Source organism: Urocampus carinirostris, chromosome 8 (assembly GCF_059441175.1).
Source record: "Urocampus carinirostris isolate Australia breed hairy pipefish chromosome 8, RoL_Ucar_1.0, whole genome shotgun sequence".
In the NCBI taxonomy this organism is placed as follows: Eukaryota; Metazoa; Chordata; class Actinopteri; order Syngnathiformes; family Syngnathidae; genus Urocampus; species Urocampus carinirostris.
The window spans coordinates 17,130,721-17,152,362 of record NC_142356.1 but is presented as its reverse complement, the minus strand read 5'-3'; the positions used below and the strand labels follow the sequence as shown (position 1 = coordinate 17,152,362).

Below are 21,642 nucleotides of genomic sequence, written 5' to 3'. Positions count from 1 at the left end.
GGGATTTGTGTAATGTGTTTAAAACATGGGTGGTAACAGTTAAACAGTTATCACAACATAAAGAAGTAATTTAACTAAACAATGTGCATCCATTATCTGCTCAGTAGGGTCGCAGGGGTGCTGGAGCCCATCCCAGCTATCTTCGGGCAGTGGGCAGGGGACACCCTGAACTGGTTGCCAATCACAGGGCGATCAAATGCTTTCTTCTAAGCAAAAGAAGATTCATGCAACTTCAAAGTCAAGTCGAGTCATATTTATTTGTATAGCCCTTAATCAAAGAGTCTCAAAGTGCTGCCACAATTACAACAGCCCCTGGTCTTAAACATTCATGAGGAAAATTAGGTAATCCTTTGCTACTTCAAGCTTCAGTTATCACCGGTTCACTGCTTCTTGGATTTTGAATTGAATTGTCTTTATTGATATCAACGTATCGTGCATTGTGTTCTGCAGCAGACAGCAGGAAGCAAATGCTATTGCATGGGCAGGTTATGTGTATGTTGGGTGGGCGTGCCTGTCTGTGTATGCGACTGTGATAGGCTGTTGTGCGCTGTCAGTCAAACAGCGGGGTGGCCGAGGAAGTCAATGTGCCCATTAAAACAAAGTGCAAAGCATGGCGACAGCTTGCTTTTAACGATTCGTTACACTGAGAAGAAATTAATCAATTAAATCTGACAAAAGAAAGTCAGAAGAGCTCAAAAAATGGTGATCACCAACGAGCGTTCCGTGGATTATTATTGGGTTCGGAAACGACTGAAACGTCGGGAGATTATGCAATAGCAATGCTGCAGGTCTTGCCTACTGATACAGTTAGGCTTCGTAGCAACTCTCAAAATAATAATAATAATAATTTCCTTGTATTGTCATTCTGTGTAACAATGTACACAGAACGAAATGTCGATTGCACCTGACCCGTTGTAGCGAGCCGATGCAGCCGCAGCCAACAGAGGGCGCCGCCGACCACTTTTTAAGTCTTAGGAATGACTCGGCCGGGGCGCGAACCACCGACCTCCCAGTCTCAAAGCGGGCGCCTTACCATCTAGGCTACTGAGCTGGTAAACGGTACCCCTGTCGAGCCTGTATCTCACCACGCCAGATCCATTACCCACAAAATGGATGACCTGGATCTACAACTCACGGCATACTGTTACAGGAGAAGCCCTCCAATTGTGTTGTACTTTTGTATTATGACAATAAAAACATTCATTGAAATACAATTCTGTGTTCTGCGTTTTTATTTGTAGATCTATAGTTGTTACTCTCTTATCTCAGTCTATAAATATGTTTTTTTTCCTTAAAGGGGGGTTGCTACTTCATGGATTTTGAAGTTTAATGGGAGAGGTCTGGTCCCCATCAACCACAAACACCAAGGGATTAATTCCCAAACCTCTGGGAAGATGTTAATGCACTGTTTCAATTTCAATTTGCCTCTGTAAACTGGAAGTTCAAAGGCTTTACAGGTGTGTTTCAAGACATGAATTCCAAAAGATGGCGAATGTCACCTCTGCTCGTCAAGAAAACCCCAGCAGCAGCTTAATTTCACCTGGAACAGAAGCTGCAGATCTTCTTTTACAGAGCCACAGTGAGCATACTGACACATGGTATCATGGTGTTGGGTCATCAACACAGCCAAGGATATCATTGGCTGCTCTCTGACCAGTCTGGAGGACATCGACTTCAGAAGAGCCATTATTGCCAACTCCACTCACCCTAGCCAACACCTTTTTGACCTGATACTCTCAGGCATACACTTCTCGTTTACAATCACGAACCCTTTAACCACCAGGTATTTTTGGGGAACCACTTGCTGTATTGTGTCTTGTGCAAGTACAGCATGGTGGTGCCAATCCCTCTCCATGCTTTTTTGGGGGGGAGGGGTTTTGCTCCTCCACATGTAACAGATACCTTCCATGGTTACTAGTAGCAGGAGAAGCCTCCTGATGTGACACAAATACAGCTCCTTCATCATCTGGTCGCCATTGTTTTATTATCCCTTAAACCAGGGACAACTGTGGGAAAGGATCCTTTTTTTTTTAAATTATTTTTTTGAAAAGTCTGCATGAGATATAAATCCTGAGTACTTTACAGCGCAAGGAAAGTTAAATTCAAGACTTTCTCATCATTACTAATGCGAAGCACCTCTGCCCGCTCATTTGGCGCTAACTGCCTTAGACTCTGATTGGCTCCCTGTCCCTATTTAAACTAACTCATTTTTGTCACCTGTTTTCAGTCCGTCTGCGAACCACAGTGTACTCTAGGCAAGCTTTTTCGACCCTGACTTCCACCTGTTTTTGACCCCGTCTATTTCCCAGCTTCGACCCGTTTTTTGATCCTGACCACATCTACTCTCCTCTCCTGGCTTTCGACTTGTTTCCGATCCCAACCACATTTTTTGCTCTCCTGTCCCGGCTACAGACCCGTTTTTCCGTTCCCAACACCGCCATCGCTCATTCAGAGCGACCTGCTTCTCGCGTCCAGCGATCACCGGATCGTGGGTGCAACCCTTTCCTTTCTTCCAACAAAACGGAGAGAAACGTAACGCAAGTGGGTCCTGTCTCCGTTCTGGTATTGACAGACTTTTTAAGTATATCGGTAAACTATTAAAAAAGACAATCGATAAATGTAACTAAATCTCTTAAGTTTAAATAGGTATAATTTGGGCAGCAAGGCAGCGCAGTGGTTAGCGCGTGTGCGGCACAGTTCTAAGGTCTTGGGAACCTCCTGTGTGGGTTCGATTCCAGCTACCGGACTTCCTGTGCGGAGTTTGTATGTTCTCCCCGTGCTTGCGTGGGTTTCCTACGGGCACTCCGGTTTCCTCCCACATTCCAAAGACATGCATTTCAGGTGGATTGGTCGGTCCAAATTGTCCCTAGGTGTGAATGAGCGAGCAAGTTGTCTGTCCCTGTGTGCCAAGCGATTGGCTGGCAACCAGTTCAGGGTGTCCCCTGGGATGGGCTCCAGCACCCCCGTGACCCTACTGAGGATAAGCGGTGCAGCAAATGAGATGAGAGATGAGAAGTATAATTTGTATTTATGTGCTCACATTTTTTAGACTTTCAAAAATTGAATTTAAGACATTTTAATGAGAATTAATGCCTTATTTTTATTCTTTTCGGTTATTTTGGAAACATGTCATAGTATTGTTCATGACACTATGCACTTACGAGTTCCAAGCCCTACCTTGTAAATATTTGCCCATTTATCTTACCATTCTTTTTATTTTTCTTACTTTCTTTTATTACACATTTATCCTGGAGTGTCACGTCTAATCTTGTAACCAATGTTCACGGTGTTTTAATTAATAACAGTAACAGTACAGACAATTCTTATCCAAAATTCTAAAAATAAAAAACAATCCGTCCCCACGGGTTTTGCTTTAAGTTCTGGTGGAGTAAATCTTTAACATAGATACTGGCCTGGTTATCGACGATTATATCAGTGAGGAGGAGGACTTTGAATCTGACACGATAAGGGACAGGGGTCAAGACAAACAATCTCCTGAACACTTTTTAATATTATTTTTCACTATCGACTGTATTTCTGTTTATTGTAAGGATGAGTTGACGACTGCTGTACAGTTTTTAGAAACTTTAGAAAAGCAAAAGATGAACATCCCTCATAGCTGTTAACTTAATAGTTTTTAACCAGGGTTGGGTAGGGTTACTTTAACTTGATTACTTTAAATTACTTTCAGATCACTCCAATACCAAATATGCTAATAAAAGACAAAAGAAACTAAATATGAATAAAATGACGACTCACAACACGTGGTAAGCTTTCTCTCCTGGTTTTGATCTCTTTGATCTCCGACAAAACTAACATAAAATGCGACGGAAACAAAATGAAAATAAATCCAAACAGTTTGCCAACATCATTTTTGCCGTTCCATGTATTCTGTTACTCCCCAAGCCTGCACAAAATTTAGTCATTTTATTCATATTTAGTTTCTTTTGTCTTTTATTAGCATATTTGGTATTGGAGTAATCCAAAAGTAAGTGAAAGTACCAGTAATCAAGTTAAAGTAACCCTACCCAACCCTGTTTTAAACCTAAATATACATTCAACACATCTTAATAGTGCAATTGGTTGGCCAACCAGTAGAACAGAACCAGACAAAAGCAACAATGTATATGCCCGCTGTGTCGCACTAAAATATAAACCTCATGAGGCCTTCGAATTTCTGCGTTTGCTGCATTGCCTGTCACCAATGATCAAGCAAAAATTCTCGTCAGAAAGTGTCTGAGTTAAGGTCGGCGTTACTACCCGGCGTTATATTACTTTTACGAGTAATACGGACGTGAGGTTGAAGGCATTTACGATCACACTCACAGGGATGTGGTGCTTGGACATCTTTTCTAAGCGAGGAATTTATTACAGAAACTGCACTTTTTAACTCCAGTGATTGCCTCGGTAAGACTCGGGTAACATTCAAGCTGATACGGTTTTGCTGACATGCATTTTACATTTTATACACATATATGTTGCTCTGAAAGAGAGTTTAAGTGTTATGCCAGACTGTGCCTGACAATCGTATTTAAAATCAAATGCATGCAGTCCAAAGAAAAAACATCACTTGTTAAAACGTAAAAACAACAAATGTCAGTTATGAGATGCATGAATATATTATATATATATATATATATATATATATATATATATATATATATATATATATATATATATTTTTTTTTTTCACATTCTGTTCTGTTTATTTAGTGTGGTGATGAGCTGTTGATAATCCATTGTGGACACTACATAACAAGTAATCCAACTCGTTTAACGAGCAAACTGATAAATATGAGTGGAGAAACAGAAAACTGCGTAAGGTGTGCCAAAGGGGACACGGCGCTATTGACGTTCTGCAGCCAAAGTAACGCACCGCTTTTGACCGTATGTTACGATAACGGCGTTGTAACGTCAGAAAAAGTAACTAGTTAGATTACCTCGATACTGAAAAATAACGGTGTTAGTCACAACACTAGTAATAAACACGATAACATTCAAAGTAATTTTAATAATAATAAGCCCAATTCCCCTGTGCAATCACTGGACTACTCTGGATCTAGATAACTTATTAAAAAAAATCTCATTACACTATTTTTACTCTAGGATTACCTGGTACACCATTGTTTTGGTTGAAGTCTTTCCCATATTGCCTCATTACAATATTCTACAATGTGGCACTGAGTAAAAATAGTGTGATGATGAGATAAAACCAAATGCCTTTTCCTGTGACATCTACATGCCTACTGGTCTAGGTGATAGAATTTGGCGCCCCACACTGCCGCGATCTGGGTTTGATTCCCTTTAACATCCATTGTTGAGCAAATGTGCGAAAATTATTGACTGATCAATAATTTCTGAAATGCAGTATGTTGTATAACGTGTACCCAAACTGATTTGTTGGGGGGTAAAAAATCAAATCAAATCAGTGTAGACTCAATTAAATACAGTATTAGCCAAAAATAAGACAACTTATTTTTGTTTCTGTGAACCTTGGTAACAAATGGCCGAGTACCGGTCCGTGGCCCAGTGGCTTCACGATTAACCGATTATCTATTCGATATTGCGATGTGATGTAGTGTAATCGAAACACAACGCAGTTTTTTAAAGGATTTATAATGGCCCCTTTGTTACTCAACGCATAGAGTATTTGACCACACAGAATTGTTAGTTTGGGTTTTCACAGCGCTGGCCAATCACAGGCAAGTTTGAACGACACTAGCCAATAAATGCTAATCAAAGTTTCGAAGCAGCACCCCACACACCCACGTGTGAGCAGAGAGCAACTCTAACAATGCTTTCAAAAAGAGGGCGCTGTTTAAAGCATGTCACTAGTTTTGACCCTTGGATGCATAAGTGGGATCAAAAATGACCCCATGGGTTCTATCATACCATACAATTATCTGCACCGCTTATCCTCAGTAGGGTCGCGGGGGTGCTGGAGCCCATCCCAGCCATCTCCTGGCAGTGGGCAGGTGACACCCTGAATTGGTTGCCATCCAGTCGCAGGGCACACAAGGACAGACAGGTCACTCGTTCATTCACACCTAGGGACAATTTGGACCGGCCAATCCACCTGAAATGATGTCTTTGGAATGTGGGAGGAAACCCACGCAAGCACGGGGAGAACATGCAAACTCCACACAGGAAAGTTGGTAGCTTGATTTAAACCCATGACCTCAGAACTGTGCCGCACACGCGCTAACCACCGCGCCGCCGTGCTTGTCTCCATGGGTTATAATTCTTCAAAATCTTTGTTGAAAAAAAAAAAGTTTTATTATAGTCACATTTCATGTATTCTTCATAAAACACATTTATAAACTGATACCATTAGTATTTTTATTCCCCCCTCACAAATTTTCGACCCCACTCACGGAAGAATACTGGTAAATCTTGCATCAAAGGGTTAAGTACTCCCAAAAACAAAACTGGCACCGAAAATACTCTTCTTTTAAAATCGAAATCCACATTGAAATTGCAATGCTGGTGTGAAATATTGCAATCAGTTTTTGTTTTTGCAGCCCGAGTTTGAATCCGTGCAACCAAAACAACTAAACTGTTTACACATCCTCACGGAACAAGCCGACTTACAGTGATGGTGTGTGCCAAGCCAGTAGATCATAGAAGAGGTCACGCACCAGAAAGAGGAACAGAGGCAAAGATTCCCAATAACTGGAATAATCTCCCGGATTGGCGTGCCCCGTCTTTGGTCCTCAGACAGAGTAAATCCGCATGCCGAGCTCTCGACAGCAGCAACAGGCGGAACGCAGATGCTGGCAGCAGAGCCCTCTGCTGTGACTGAAAGCCAACGTCTGACGGCGAGAGAGCCGGGGAGCGAGGGAGAGCACGACGAGAGAAGGTGGGACGGCGAGAGGGGAGGGACGGAGAACATCACAGAAGAGGAAGACGAGACGGACAGGAAGGAAAGGAGGAAAGAGACGGGGAGGGAGAGAGAAAAGGGCACAGAAAGAGTGAAGGGCTCGTGACTCACGCGGTGGACAGGAAACGCTTCGTCTGCGACGTCCGCGTGCCGGCTCTCTGGATATATTTGTAATATTGACACGCAAGGAAGGGGCAACGGCCGCTAAACCCGGATTTAAGTACAATTCCAAGCTCTCCTGTTTTACTGCCATTATCCGTATCCATCTTTTTGTTACCACATTGCCACATTGATTACAATTGTAAAAAGTAACAATTGTGTGTGTTTTTAGGACTCACCCACCAGATATAGATTGTTAAGTTTAGGTGGTGATGGACCCATGTGGGGGAGTGGGGTGGAATTAAAGGCGGGGGTGCTCAAAAAGAGGGTGAAGGCGAAGGTGATTATCAAAGTAATATTGTTATGATTAATTTATAAAACTAATATAGTTGTAAAACTCCTGCGATAGTGACAGCATACTCAGTGACCTTGTCATGGTTGTCATGGTGCCCAATTGGCCGCTACCGTGTTTGTGTGTGTCACGGTTGCCATGGCCCCGCCCATGTGACGCCAGCTGCAGCTTGACAGATTAGCTCCCTGTCAGTATTTGAACTCTGTCCCCATTTGTCGGTCCGTCTGTGAATCTGTTTTTACACGGCAAGCCCTTTTTTTGCCTATCCGTTTTTTTGCTCCTGTTTGTCTCCCGCTACGATCTGTTTAATCTCGATCACGTCTGCTCTCCCGTCCCAAATTCCAACCTGTTTTGACCTCGGCCACGTCTGTATTCCCGTCCCGAATAACGATCCATTTTTTGATCCTGATCACATCTGTTTCCCGGCTTCAACCCATTTTCTCATCTCGACCACGTTTTTTTGCTCTCCTGTCCCGGCTACTGACCTGTATTTTCCCGCTCCCGACACCGCCATCACTCGCCACGGAAATACAATTTCCGCGTATGAGCAACCTGCTCCCCGCGACCTCCGGATCGTCTGCGCAATCCTTTCCCTTCTTCCCAATAAAACTGTGAGTAACGTTACGCGAGTGGGTCCTGTTTCCGTTCTGGTCCTGACAGACCTATTGTAATCGTCTAACAAGGGATGGTGTTTATTCACACAATAAGGTACCAAGTCGCAAACAAACATGGGTTCACAAAACAAGGAAATGTCAAAACTAGAAAGGAAGAGTAAAACTGAAATTAGATAATACAGGGGGAAATGTGGGAAACAAACAGAGACTAACCTGAAATAAATGGGGAAATGAACATGACAATGAACCAACAAAGTATGGTATACAAACATTCGTATATAAAGAGTTCAGATGATTAGGCACAGGTGTGAAGACTGGACACACCTGTGCCCAGTTTACAAGCCGGTTAGGGCCCTCTAGTGGAAGGAGGCATAGTAGACCTGACCATAGATATTTAATATCAGTTCAATATCAGCATACACCTAATGCATTTTATTCAATCTCACCCTGAATCTCAAATTTTGGTACATGTAAAGAAGTACTGTGGCCAATGTTCCCTGTAATTTTCCACGGGTCTGAGCGCTCACACAAAGTCGGTGAGCAACGCTTGAAACAACAGTGAGCAACAGCAATCCCAAGTGTGGCAACTAAGTCACTAACAAACATGTCCAAAACTTGACATCAAAAACTCCACTGACTTCACTCAACTTCGTTCTACTTCGACCTTGACTTTAAAATACTGCATTTAGAACACAGCGTCAGGGGAACCCTTGTATTTTTAACTTCATGCACTGTAACTTTGACTTAATTCGCTTCTTAATTAGTAATTTCGAGCCCTGATTTTTGTGAGCTGGCTAGATTTTCTTGTGCGCACAAAAGCTCTGGGTAGTGCGCAATTGCGCGCACACGCAGCTTAGAGGGAACATTGCGTTGGATAGATTTTCTTGTGCGCTCAGAATGTGCGAGCAGTGTGCCATTGCGCACGCGCACAGCTTAGAGGGAACATTGACTGTGGCCCCTAGACATACGAGATTAATTCATTCCCGGATCAAACTCGTGTCTGGAATCGTTTGTATCTTGAAATAATTTTCCCCATAAGAACATCAATAAATCCATTTGCGCGATCCCAAAGTTAGTCAGAAACAATAAAAAATTAATTGAATATAAATATACAGTAGTAAGGAAAGAATGACATTGACGAAATAAAACGTGAATTTTTATTCGAGTACTTACCATGAAGGAAGTCAGAGTTTGCAAATGGAGCTCTGTGTGTGGTGGTGGAAAAGTGAGCGAGAGAGGCGGACGAGTAAGGTAGCACGAGAGATGAAATGCGATAATAAAAAAAAAAAAAAAACAACGTGCAGGTCTGAGTGATGAGAAAGTCACATGCAAACTGGGCCAAGCTGATGCTGGCGGTAGCATCTGGAAATTCTCGTAACTTGGATATTCTCTAGTATATCTGGCAAGATTTTTGCTCGAAAGACATATCAAATTTCTTGTATCTCGTATGTAGAGGGGCCTCTGTAATTTATTCCTGTTCCCGCTCTTTCTTATCCAGCACCATCTGGATTCAACACACCGAGGTTACATGATCTAAAAACTGTCTAAAAGATTATTATTATTTGCGTTTGCCAAGAATAACCAGAGTTTCAGAAAAACTTCACAAAAAAATTGTTGAATCTTACAGTCTCTGACGTGTACTCACCGCCATTGGTCAAACAAAGAAGTAGGTAGTAATGTTACAGGCAGATGCAGTAGACTGTTTTTTTTGTTGTTGATCAACTCCATTTTTCTATTTGTACAGTTGAACCACATCTTTATTTAGCAATAAATTATTTTAGTATTGGGAGTTTATTTTATTTTTTTATATGACGTTGTGGGGTTTTGTCCAACAGTGTTGCTGTGTAATATTGTCTTACGGCATCAGATGGATCAGGAGTTCCTTGATTAACTACCAAGTCTGTAAGTCTTGTTGAGGATCGATTACTTTGGTCTGGCCCAGTGAGCCCTGTAAGAGGACCACGTGGTTTTCTCTTCAGTATCATTGTGTTCATGAAGAGGAACAGCGTCTCAATTTTCTTTCTTTACACCTCATCCTCTTTACAGGTAAAATTACCAGCAGACGGCCCAAACTTTATATGATGATGTGAACTGTGTTTCCGGTTGATTATTATCACTAAGAGTTAATACCAAAAAAGTGTTATAGCGCTAGCTAGCCTTCGCCACTTCATGTAGGTAGCCCCACTGCTTTATATTGCACGGGCGTTGTGATTTTTTTTCACTGAGTTAAATATTATGATTATAGTTTCAGTAGTATTGTTCCATCTGAAGATCTGCTGATGTTAAAGTTATTACGCGTAATGATTACTGACAGTACGGTCATTTGATGTTATAATTGGGCAGTGATTTTGTATTGTGATTGCTGATTTAAAAACAAACATGATTTTTATTTTTTATAACTTTTTTTTTTTCACACGCACTTTGACAGAAAAAAAACCCCAAAAATACATTATTATTGAACTACTTGTTACAAAAAGACATGATTGTAAACTAAATGTATATTGTGATTGTATTTGATTATTTTAAGATAAAGTATCATTGTGTTCATGAAGAGGAACAGCGTCTCATTTCTCTTTCTTCACACCATGCCCTCTTGACAGGGGCGTTACTCAGACGTACATCATCAATTAGTATGTGAATTGGTCCCCAAATTCGAACCCAGCCTAATCGTCACGATAGTAGCGTCCATAACAAACTCTCGTACAATTTTTGCAATGAGATTAAACAGAATGTTAGGATAAATGGGCAAATCTTTTAAGGAGACTAACCTAAGCCGTAACAGTTGTGTAATGAAAAATAGTGCAATGACATTTACAGCTAAATATTTCCAAAATAAGAGTCAAAGACTGAAATATGAATACTCTTTTTCTACAGATAGGCAAGATACATGTTTAATCACAGTCGTGTGAGCTTGTTTAGGCTTGGCCCTCTGAAAGCAAGTATCTTCTAGCCAGGGTTGGGTAGGGTTACTTTAACTGGATTACTTTCAATTACTTTTGGATTACTCCAATACCAAATATGCTGATAAAAGACAAAATAAACTAAATATGAATAAAATGACTAAATTTTGTGCAGGCTTGGGGAGTAAGAACGGCAAAAATGATGTTGGCAAGCTGTTTGGATTTATTTTCATTTTGTTTCTGTCGCATTTTATGTTAGTTATGCCGGAGATCAAAGAGATCAAAGCCAGGAGAGAAATCTTACCACGTGTTGTGAGTCATAATTTTATTCATATTTAATTTATTTTGTCTTTTATTAGCATATTTGGTATTGGAGTAATCCAAAAGTAATTGAAATTAATCCAGTTTAAGTAACCCTACCCAACCCTGCTCCTAGCCTGTTAGTCCTCGTGTAAGGGACCCGTAGAGTCTGCCAGAGGGCAGCAGGTCAAAGAGGTGGTGAGAGAATGAAAATAATAATAATAATATAATAATAATTTCCTTGTATTGTCATTCTGTGTAACAATGTACACAGAACGAAATGTCGATTGCACCTGACCCGTTGTAGCGAGCCGATGCAGCCGCAGCCAACAGAGGGCGCCGCCGACCACTTTTTAAGTCTTAGGAATGACTCGGCCGGGGCGCGAACCACCGACCTCCCAGTCTCAAAGCGGGCGCCTTACCATCTAGGCTACTGAGCTGGTATGTGTGGTGGCCAGGTTTCACGGAATTTTGTTGGAAAGAAAAGTCCATAATTCAGTGGCAGATAAGAAGGACAGCCTTATGTAAGTGAGTTTCTCCACAGGGATCTTCAGAATGATGGTGTTGAGTCCTGGAAGAGCACCCTGACATAGAATATTATGGCTGGGGCCCAAGACATACAGCCACAAAGAGCCCACGGGCCGGTTTGAGACCCCCTGGTCTATAATGACTATATTGCCTAGCGCCATTTGGGATTGGTTGCTTGCTGAAAGTGTCATCATGTTTCGTTCAATTAATGGATGAAAACAATGGTTTCAAGATAGACACAGAGAACAAAATGTGAGAAAAAATACCGTCACCAAAAAATACAACACATCATAAACCAGACCACCTGAGAGAAGCACAAGAGAAAAAATGAGCTGCGTCAAATCAAGCAATAGCCTGAAGTTGTAAATATGTCCACTGTATATCGCCAAAGACAGGTGCCACTCACAAAGCAACCATCGTAGCTGTATTTGCGGATCGGTAATAATTAACCAGAGAACATTGACGAAAACCACCCAAAGGTTATTATATTTAAAATGAAAGTCATGAACACTCTAAGGGAATTCGAACCTGGGTGTCTTTGTTAAAGTTTAAAGTTTCTTTAAAAGATATGAAATCGAAAAGTGATTTTCTTATACTCAGGGAATTTTTTTTATATAATTATTATTTTTTAACTCTGACAGCACAGCGGCGCAGTGGTTAGCGCGTGTGCGGCGCAGTTCTGAGGTCATAAGATTGAACCTCCTGTGTGGAGTTTGCATGTTCTCCCCGTGCTTGCGTGGGTTTCCTCCGGGCACTCCGGTTTCCTCCCACATTCCAAAAACATGCATGTCAGGTTAATTGGCCGATCCAAATTGTCCTTAGGTGTGAATGAGCGAGTGAAATATCTGTCTCTGTGTGTCCTGCAACTGGCCGGCAATCAGTTCAAGGTGTCCCCTGCCTACTGCCTGAAGATAGCTGGGATGGGCTCCAGCACTCCCGCGACCCTACTGAGGATAAGCGGTGCAGATGGATGGATATTTTTCATCTCTAAAACTTTAAAATAAATAAGTATGCTATTTTTGTCACTTTCCAGTCCGCACGTGTTACCCCGAGTTAAATAAATTGTAGGAAAAATGCACAATTGATAAATAGTACAAAAGATTACATTTAGTCAAGGGAAAAAAATTGAAGAACAAAAACCCTTAATAATACTTTTATAATAAAATCTTAAATCCTATCTATCTATCTATCTACCTTGGTCATATCCCTCAATAGGGGTGACCGACAGCAAGACACACACATACAATAACAAAGAAAATAAAAGGGAAATAAATAACAAAACAAAAAAACCCACAAAATTTTTTGGACCATGGCCAACCCAATTGCCCAAACATCCAAACAAGTTAGGCACCTCGGAACCTACAATGGTCATGCTTTCGTCCCTCCAGATGAAACGGGAATCCTGGAAACATAGTTTAATAATGAGCCTCCGAAAAGACTAAGTCACATTTGTTATGCCAAGAGTTTACTAGTCTGGCCCCTGTGAAAATCTTATTTCTCCTCTATGGCCCTTGACACTCCTAAACTAGAGCATCGTTTCTCATTGGCCGACCGACACAAAAACAAAAACAGGGCACTTTGTGACACCAGGCTCAGCTTCAGCCCTTCTGCGCTGGCATGTTGGATTAGCGAGTCATTCGGTGGGAACAAAAGACGCTGCTCACAGGGCCTTATCGCACCAAGCAGGTACACAGGCAAACACAAGCAGACGTTTAAACACATTTGCACGCCCACTTAGTGGAAGTTAACATTTTGAACCACGCTCTCTGCCGCCTCCGTCGCCGTGCACGGGCACCGTTGACCTGCGTGCCGACAGGATGAGACTAAAAAACACCCACTATGGAGTCGATATACTCTCACCGGCCATGACGAGGAGGTACTGAAGTACTTTTTGATGTGTGAATCATTTTCCAACGTAAGAGAATAATTTGTAGTAACCTACTTCGGAAAGGGAGTTGAAATAGAGAGGCACTCGGCACAGCGCATACCTCCACCAAGGCCATTGGCATCCACTTCTTACTGATTGTCGTGCCAACCATAGGAAGTGGAAGCTCCCTTGATTTGTGGACAAAGATCTGATCAAAGACAATCCTGCCAGATGAAATGAAATGATCTGCATTTATATAGCGCTTTTCAGTGTGCTTCACATTTCCCAATAGCGGCCGTGCAGCCATGTAAGGTGCTAACCTGCATATTGGGGGTATTAGGGGTTCAGTGTCTTACCCAAGGACACTTCGACATGTACCACGGAGGAGCCGGGATTCGAACTGCGATCTCTTGATCCCAAGACGAGCACTCTACCTCCTGAGCGACTGCCGCCCAATCAATTTTCATACATTAATCATTCTAAGAAGCTTCATACCTACTGATTTACTCTTTCTATCCGAAAACGTTTTTATATGTTATGGCACTGAATGAGTAAAAGGCCCGCGACCCACTGAAAACGGGTCCGTGACCCACTTTTCGGTCGGGATCTACCAGTTAGGAAACACTGCTCTATAACATGCATTGTGTTTTACATTCTGATTCTCTAAACAGCCACTCCACTTTCAGGTTACATTGATGATTTACATTTCATCGTTTATTACTAAAAAAAACACAAAAAAATAACCCAAAAAAATAAACTGAAAAGTTAATACGGTACCGTATTTTCCACACTATAAGGCGCACCTAAAAGCCTTTATTTTTTTCAAAAGCTGACCATGTGCCTTATAATACAGTGCGCCTTATATATGGATCAATATTAAGTCGCAAAGTCTTGCAACTAAGGCAAGAAGCCACCGACTAAATTTCCCCCCGAAGGCGAAGTAGTCCGCGGTGTATGCTGGAATTTATATACCGGCGTTTCATTTCCTAACCAATGTGTTAATCATGATTTGAATCAGTCACTATTGGCTAAAGTTATTTGGAGGTAAAGGGGGCGGATCCTTTTTATCATTTACAGGCCCGCATAGGCTAAAGGGGCGAAACAAAGCCTGCAATTGGCCGAAAAAGATGAATGTGAATCACACGTTGGGTTGCACTACGGCATAGAGAAAACATTTTCTTACTATTCTGTATTTGTAAATATTTTACTCTCCTGGATTTACTACACTCACGGTTGTAAGAAGACCACGGTTACGCATCATTATTGAATTGTGATGGCTGCAAGAGAACTTAGGTGAGCTATGCGGCTTTATATTTTCCCGGTATCTTGTCTTAGAACGATCTTGATGTTTCTGTGATGAGTCTATTTTTAAACTAAATTCAATTCAACGTGTTTATTGTCATATGCACAGTAAAGAACCCCGTTTCCCTGCACAATAAAATTCTCACTTTGCTGTCCACACAGTTGCCAGCAAAAAATAAAATGGACACTAAGAAATGTTTGGCATTTCTTGAATCCCAAGACTTTAACCTTCCGAATGATATTTGGAACGATGCATTTGGGTGACATCGTACGGACACCACATCCGCACGTGTCTACGACACGTATTTGCTTCTTTGCAAGCTTTCGGAATGTTAAGGGGGTAATAAGTTTGACTGTTTTGTCGACGTTCCCATTGTAGCGCCTTATAATCCGGTGCGCCTTATGTATGGAAAATATAGGACCAAAAACTATTTTTGGGGGTGCGCCCTATAACCCGGTGCGCCTTATATTGCGGAAAATACGGTACTTTTATTTCTTTAACAAATGCTTGAGCCTTTAAACGTTTTTTTTTTTTTTTTCATTCAGAGAGTATTTGCTTGTACAGTATAATAATTGTACAAAAGAAATTTAGGTTTTCACCTAACCCAGGTACTTTTTGGAACATACCCACCGAGATAAACAAAGATCCTCTATTAAACCTTCCCCAATGCGTAACATTTAGTGAAATAATTAGTTGCTTTTATATTAATTGAACGGCACCGTCATAATTAAAAGATTGTACGAAAGTGACATCAAGAACAAGATGAGTTTTGTGTGACTCCCTTTGTAGGCGTATCTTTTTTTAGGTTTCGGTGTAATTATCGCGTGTTAAATCACACAGACACGCTATAATTGCGAGGTGGGGGTTTTTTCTCCCACGCTGGAATATTCCAGCGATAACTATTATCTTGCATCCGAATCCGATACGAGTGCAAATTAGCGCGAGTGTTTGCATAGTGCGTGAGAAGTGGACATCAAGGAACAACAACAATAACGAGAGTGGGAGCAGGAGTGCGCCAAAAAATCAATTTGCGGTTTTATTAAAAGCTAAATCAATATTTTAATATCCCAGCAATATTACAAACTCAGCGTAAATGGCTACAATGGAGCCATAACGTCGATGCTGAACATATTATACGGCTCAATTAGCTTTGTGTTTGAGCGAGTGGTCCGGAAAGCGGGGGTTAGCGATATGCTATCATCAGTCAAATAATGAAAAGATGTTTTTCTGCCTTCCGTGTGTGCGAAGCATGAATTTTATATTAAAAATAGCTGGGCACACAACAAAAAAACTCAAATACTGTTGACTGTCCATACCACCGATTTAAAAATATTAATTTAAATATAAAAATATTACATACAAATCGCAAGCTTTGTTGTGTACTGGATGCATGACCACAAAACTTCTTGTTGACTCTCATTAATAAATTGTTTTTTAGATTAGTATGCCTGGCTCCTTGGTTCCATCTCCTTCTGGATTAGTAATTTGTATCAGAAGTCTAAGAACTCAACGTGATAACTTGATTTAAAATTAAATCAATTTTTAGCGAGTTTCTGCCCCTTCAGACAACAAGAGGAATCAGAAAATTGAACATTATGGTGAAGCGCTAAAGAATGTTTCTTTGATCATTTGGGGCGGCAGTAGCTCAGGAGGTAAAGCGGTCAACTTGGGATCAAGAGATCAGAGGTTCCCTAATCCTCCGAATAGCAAGTAGTTGCCTTGCATGGGTATCGGTATGTGAGTGTGAAGCACATTGTAAAGTGCTTTAGGAGCTTTTCACTTGAAAAGCGCTAAATTAATGCAGACCATTCAACACTAAATATATTAAAATCAAAGCAAAAACCCCTACAAGCAGTCGGGACAAATTACAAATAGTAGGTGAAAGAAAGAAAGATAAACATGTTTTTTTTTCCGTTACCTACATTTTTCTATTACAATTACTCTGTTAATCACTGAAAGTCAAGACAGGTACTAGACAATGGCAAATAATGTTATCATAATTTTATCATTTCCAGTTTGATGCAATTGGACTGTTTCCTATGGCACACCAAAGGATTTCTCACAGTACATAGGTTGAGAAACGCTGACATACTCAACTCAACAAAGAAGGTCCGAGGATTGATGTAATGGCGATTTACTGTGTTTGACCTGTATTGAAAGTTCCAATTAATAAAACTCCACTCTCAAAGAAGAACCAGAACCATTGTAGGACTATGTTCAATCTTACTTCCTTTATGACTTTAAAATGAGATTTTTTTTTTGTAATGTTACGAAATGGGAAACCTGCATGAGATTAATCAGACATATTGAGTTTGAGGACAAAAAAATGCTGAGTTGATCAAAAACCTCTTGAAAACCCTGGCGGGTTTTCGAATAGTCTGTAATTTTCTGAAAAGAAAGTATTTCAATAGGTATAATCGATTGGAGAGATAAACGTTTTAAGAGAGCAAGGACGGAGAACAAATACAATGAATACGTGTAGATAGAACTGAATACTAAGGTAAAAATAGCTTTATTTCAATTCGGTCATGGATTGCCTTACTCATTGTTAAATCTGCTTATTACTAGTACTCTTTACTCAACAAGGCCAAAGGCAGTTTCCCTTAGCAACATTAACTTTGGTAGCCGTTAAAAAATATTTGGAACCAGTATTTAAAAGAAATGGGAAGTCCGACATTTTTTGTTTGAAGTATCCTTTTTTTATTGAATAATTTCATTTTTGAACATTTCAAAGCAACTTAGTTCAAGATCTGTTTGTTAGCACTGTGAGTTTGTAGTTTTTTGAGGCCAAGGCCAATGTCCCCCAATATGGTTTTAGAGCAAACAGATCAGCTACAATTGCCGTTATTGATGCAGTAGAAGAAATCCCTCATAGCATAGAAAAGAAGAGATATGCAGTTGGGTTATTTATTGACTTAAAAAAAGCATTTGATACCATTTATCATAAAATACTATTGAAAAAAGTGGAAAGATATGGCATCAGGGGAGTGGCTTTGCAATGGATTCAAAGTTATTTGTTGGCAAGGAAGCAATACATGAAAATGGGAGAGTTGTCATCGAAATACTTGGACATCTGTTGTGGAGTACCACAGGGTTCTATCCTGGGTCCAAAGTTATTTAATTTAAATATTAGCGATATTTTTAATGTTTCAAAACTATTAAAATGAGTAATATTTGCAGACAACACTAACAGTTTTTATTCAAATGATAATTATATTGGTTTAGTAACCTGTATTAATCGTGAATTAATGAACATTAAAGTATGGATGGATAAAACCAAAGTAATATTCTTTGGTAATTGCAAGGCAAATCCAAATTTAGAAGTAAAAATGGATGGTGCTGCAATAGACACTGTATCAGAAATTATGTTTTTAGGGGTCATAATAGACAATAAATGAAGCTGGAAAACACACATCAGACACATACAAACTAAGGTAGCCTAGATGGTAGGGCGCCCGCTTTGAGACTGGGAGGTCGCTGGTTCGCGCCTCGGCCGAGTCATACCTAAGACTTATAACATTGGTAAATGGCGGCGCCCTCTGTTGGCTGCGGCTGCATCGGCTCGCTACAACGGGTCAGGTGTATCGACATTTCGTTCTGTGTACATTGTTACAAAGAATGACAATACAAAGGAAATTATTATTATTATTATTATTATTATCTAAAAGTATTTCAATAATTAATAAAGCCAAATTCCTTTTAAACTATAATTCATTGTATGTATTATATTGTTCTCTAGTTCTGCCATACTTGACATATTGTGCAGAAGTCTGGGGCAATAATTACAAAAGTTCACTACACCCCATTTTTATCCTCCAAAAACATGCAATTAGAACCATACACAGGGTAGGATATTCGGATCATACTAATATCTTATTCCTGCAGTCCAAATTATTAAAATTGGATGATTTATTATTTTTTTTCACTTCACGACAGCTATTTAAGGTCAACAAAAACATAGTGCCAGATAACATCCAAAACGTATTCACTAGGAAAGAAGGAAGTTATAACTTAAGGGGATGTAGTAAATTCAAAATCCCACTGGTGAGAACCACCAGGAAAAGTGTGTGTGTGTCTGTGTGTGGAGTCAAACTTTGGAACAATTTACAAGACGAGATCAAACGGTGTACAAATATTCACGTGTTCAAATTTGAATCCAAAAAACATTACTGGCAAAATACAGAGATGAAGAAAATGGGGTATGAGTGATACTGGAGATTGGAAATATTGCGTAACTATAGTTAATCTTGTTGTTATTGTAACTATTATTATATCATAACTGTTATTATTGCTATTGTTGTTATTATCATTGGTGTCTCAATGATATTTAAGGACTAGTAGCATTATAACGTTAATAGATGGGTACTACAATGATTATACAACATATGTGACTATTGTTATTATAATTACTGATATCCGACCTATGTAATATGGATATCCGAGGGTTTTGTTATAATTAGACACAAAAGAGGACCTATCTGTGAAATGTGATTAATAAGGAAAATGAAGGGGTAGGGAAAATAAGCGTCTGCTTCTCACTACATTTTCGAAAATGTTATGTTAACATTATTTTTGTCGTTGAGTCATTCTTTTTGTCCTGTTTTTATTTTCTAATGTTCGGAATAAAGTTTTCATTCATTCATTCATACCTAAAACGAAGAGCAGACAGTGGAACCCTGGGAGTTGGCAACCCACATTTACGACATTGTCACTTTTTGATGTGGAATTTTTTGTCCCTCTCAATGGAATTATGTCGACTTCATGACAACAACATATTTGGTATGCAGAAAACTTCAAACTTTGAGGTTTTAGTGGATATGTAGCATTACGTCTCTAAGATGCTTTTTAGCTATTGGTCAATGTGATATAAAAGTCGGGTCTGCTATTGGTTTGTGTCCTGGCGTTATAAAAATTCTGGTACACTAATTGCTGAATTACCTCCCATAATCTATCCACTTCAGGATCTCGTGTACTTTGCTAGTTGGCAATAAAAACTGTATTTTTTCAACTGTATATATTCACTATGGGTCCCAAGGCTTGCATGTATGGTAAGTTGAGAAATAAAAACAAAAATAAAAATAAAATGAACACAAAAAAGCCACCTGGTTTGCTAACATTCCCAAGTAGTATCATCAGATAAGTAGTATCTGTGATCAGGACTACTTCTAAAAATAAGGATCCGATTAAAGCAAGGAAATATTCGAAGGACATGGTAATTTTCTCAAGTTTTTAACGGTTTCATTTTCAATCCAGCATCGCCTTCTCCTCTCCCCTTTTGCATCCACTCACTTATTCCACTATACCAGCTCAAGCTCACGTTACACAAAAAGTAAATAGAATGTCATTTTTCCTGTACATCTATATTTATTATAGTATCGTGTAATTATGTACATGTATATTACTCGTAAGTTGTATTCAAGATATACTATTTTGTTATTTTAATGATTATACCAGGGGTACTACGGATTTGGAATGCATTAGGTACTCATTACCATAGCCTTTTATCCCCCGCTATAAGGCAATTTGACTTTTTCCCACCTCTGAATGGATTAATGGTGTATCCTGGGGTCTACTGTATTTTCCTATTTAGACCAAAATCTTAAAAAATGAAAGAATAATCCCAGGAGTTTTGATGGTACCAAGACAAATATATTGATGGGGTTATTTTGTTGAGAAAAATGTTTTAATAGCCTCCGCGGATCAAAGCAGAATATGTTCAGGGTTTTTGAAACATGTATTTTGCAGAGCCACAAATATATCTGTGATTTATATATACAATTTTTAATGTGTGTGCATTTATCATGACATATGATTTTTAAATCTGAGTAAAAATTATGAGGTTACATTTTCAGTTACAGGAAGTTTTTCCCGTTTACAATCGGGAAACGCTATCTTAATTTTTGGCATGGCTCGCGACAAATAATTATTAATCGATACGTAATCTTTGCACTAATACACATTTAATCGTGCCTTGTAACATGCACATGTCCTCTTGGCCCCGACCTGTAGGGGGTGATGACGCTTCATAAGTGTCATAAATGCCGTACAAACTAAAGTGAGCTGCTGCTAATCACATAGAATGAAGAAAGGCAATGGGAAAGCGAGAGAAGTGTCTGCATCATCAGACTTGTCTAGAAACATGACAACCATTTCAAGCATTCACAAGCACTTTATCGAAAATTCAAGCACACTTTTATGCCTGAAAACCTAACACTAAATTGAAGTATGTTAAAAAATCAGATCCCTCACGGGATAATCTCTAGATTAAAAGGTTTGGTTGTGAAATGCATTTTAAAGAATTCCTTTAAAGGAACATCTTGAGCTCTAGGGTTGGGAGAGCAAAAGCCGTCCGAAGAACGATATTAGGTAATTTTACCATTTCTGAATGTACAATCCACGTTAAAGCATCACATTTTACATTCGAGCAAGGTCGGTTTTAAAAATAAAAAGACGATCCATTCGTTTTACCTGCCTTTTTCAGCAGGAAAGTAAATACTCACTCTAAGCTGTCTTCGAGAAACCACCAGAGAAAATTCCGTTATAGATTCCTTCTCCAGAGGGAAGTCGCGAGCGGTGGATGAGCAGCGTGTGATTCTACTCGAAACTGAAAGGCAAGTTAAATATCTTTCTCTGTCTCCTTTAGAGCCAAGTGATAGCGTTCGCCGAGGAACGAAGATGGCGAGACGTTCCCCAGCTTGACATTCTTCAGCTTGTCTGTGCTTGCCTCCAGCAAAGAAAGCGAAAGAGATATAAGGAAGAACTACAGTGGTACTCAAGAGAGAAGTATACCTCTGCCAAG

The 21,642-nt window shown here is 39.9% G+C and overlaps 1 protein-coding gene across 5 annotated transcripts in view; it reads right to left on the bottom strand.

The window, feature by feature from the left end:
* Positions 1-21,642, bottom strand: part of inpp4b (inositol polyphosphate-4-phosphatase type II B) — a 324,645-nt gene that overhangs the window by 178,243 nt on the left and 124,760 nt on the right. The window contains exon 1 of one of the 5 annotated variants that reach the window (XM_088341791.1): positions 6,592-6,824. The exons of 3 other annotated variants lie outside the window; for them this stretch is intronic. The gene's annotated coding sequence lies outside the window, so the exon portion shown is untranslated. Of the gene's footprint in view, positions 1-6,591; positions 6,825-21,642 lie in introns of those variants that run through there. One more of the 5 variants, XM_088341792.1, reaches the window with a different exon arrangement.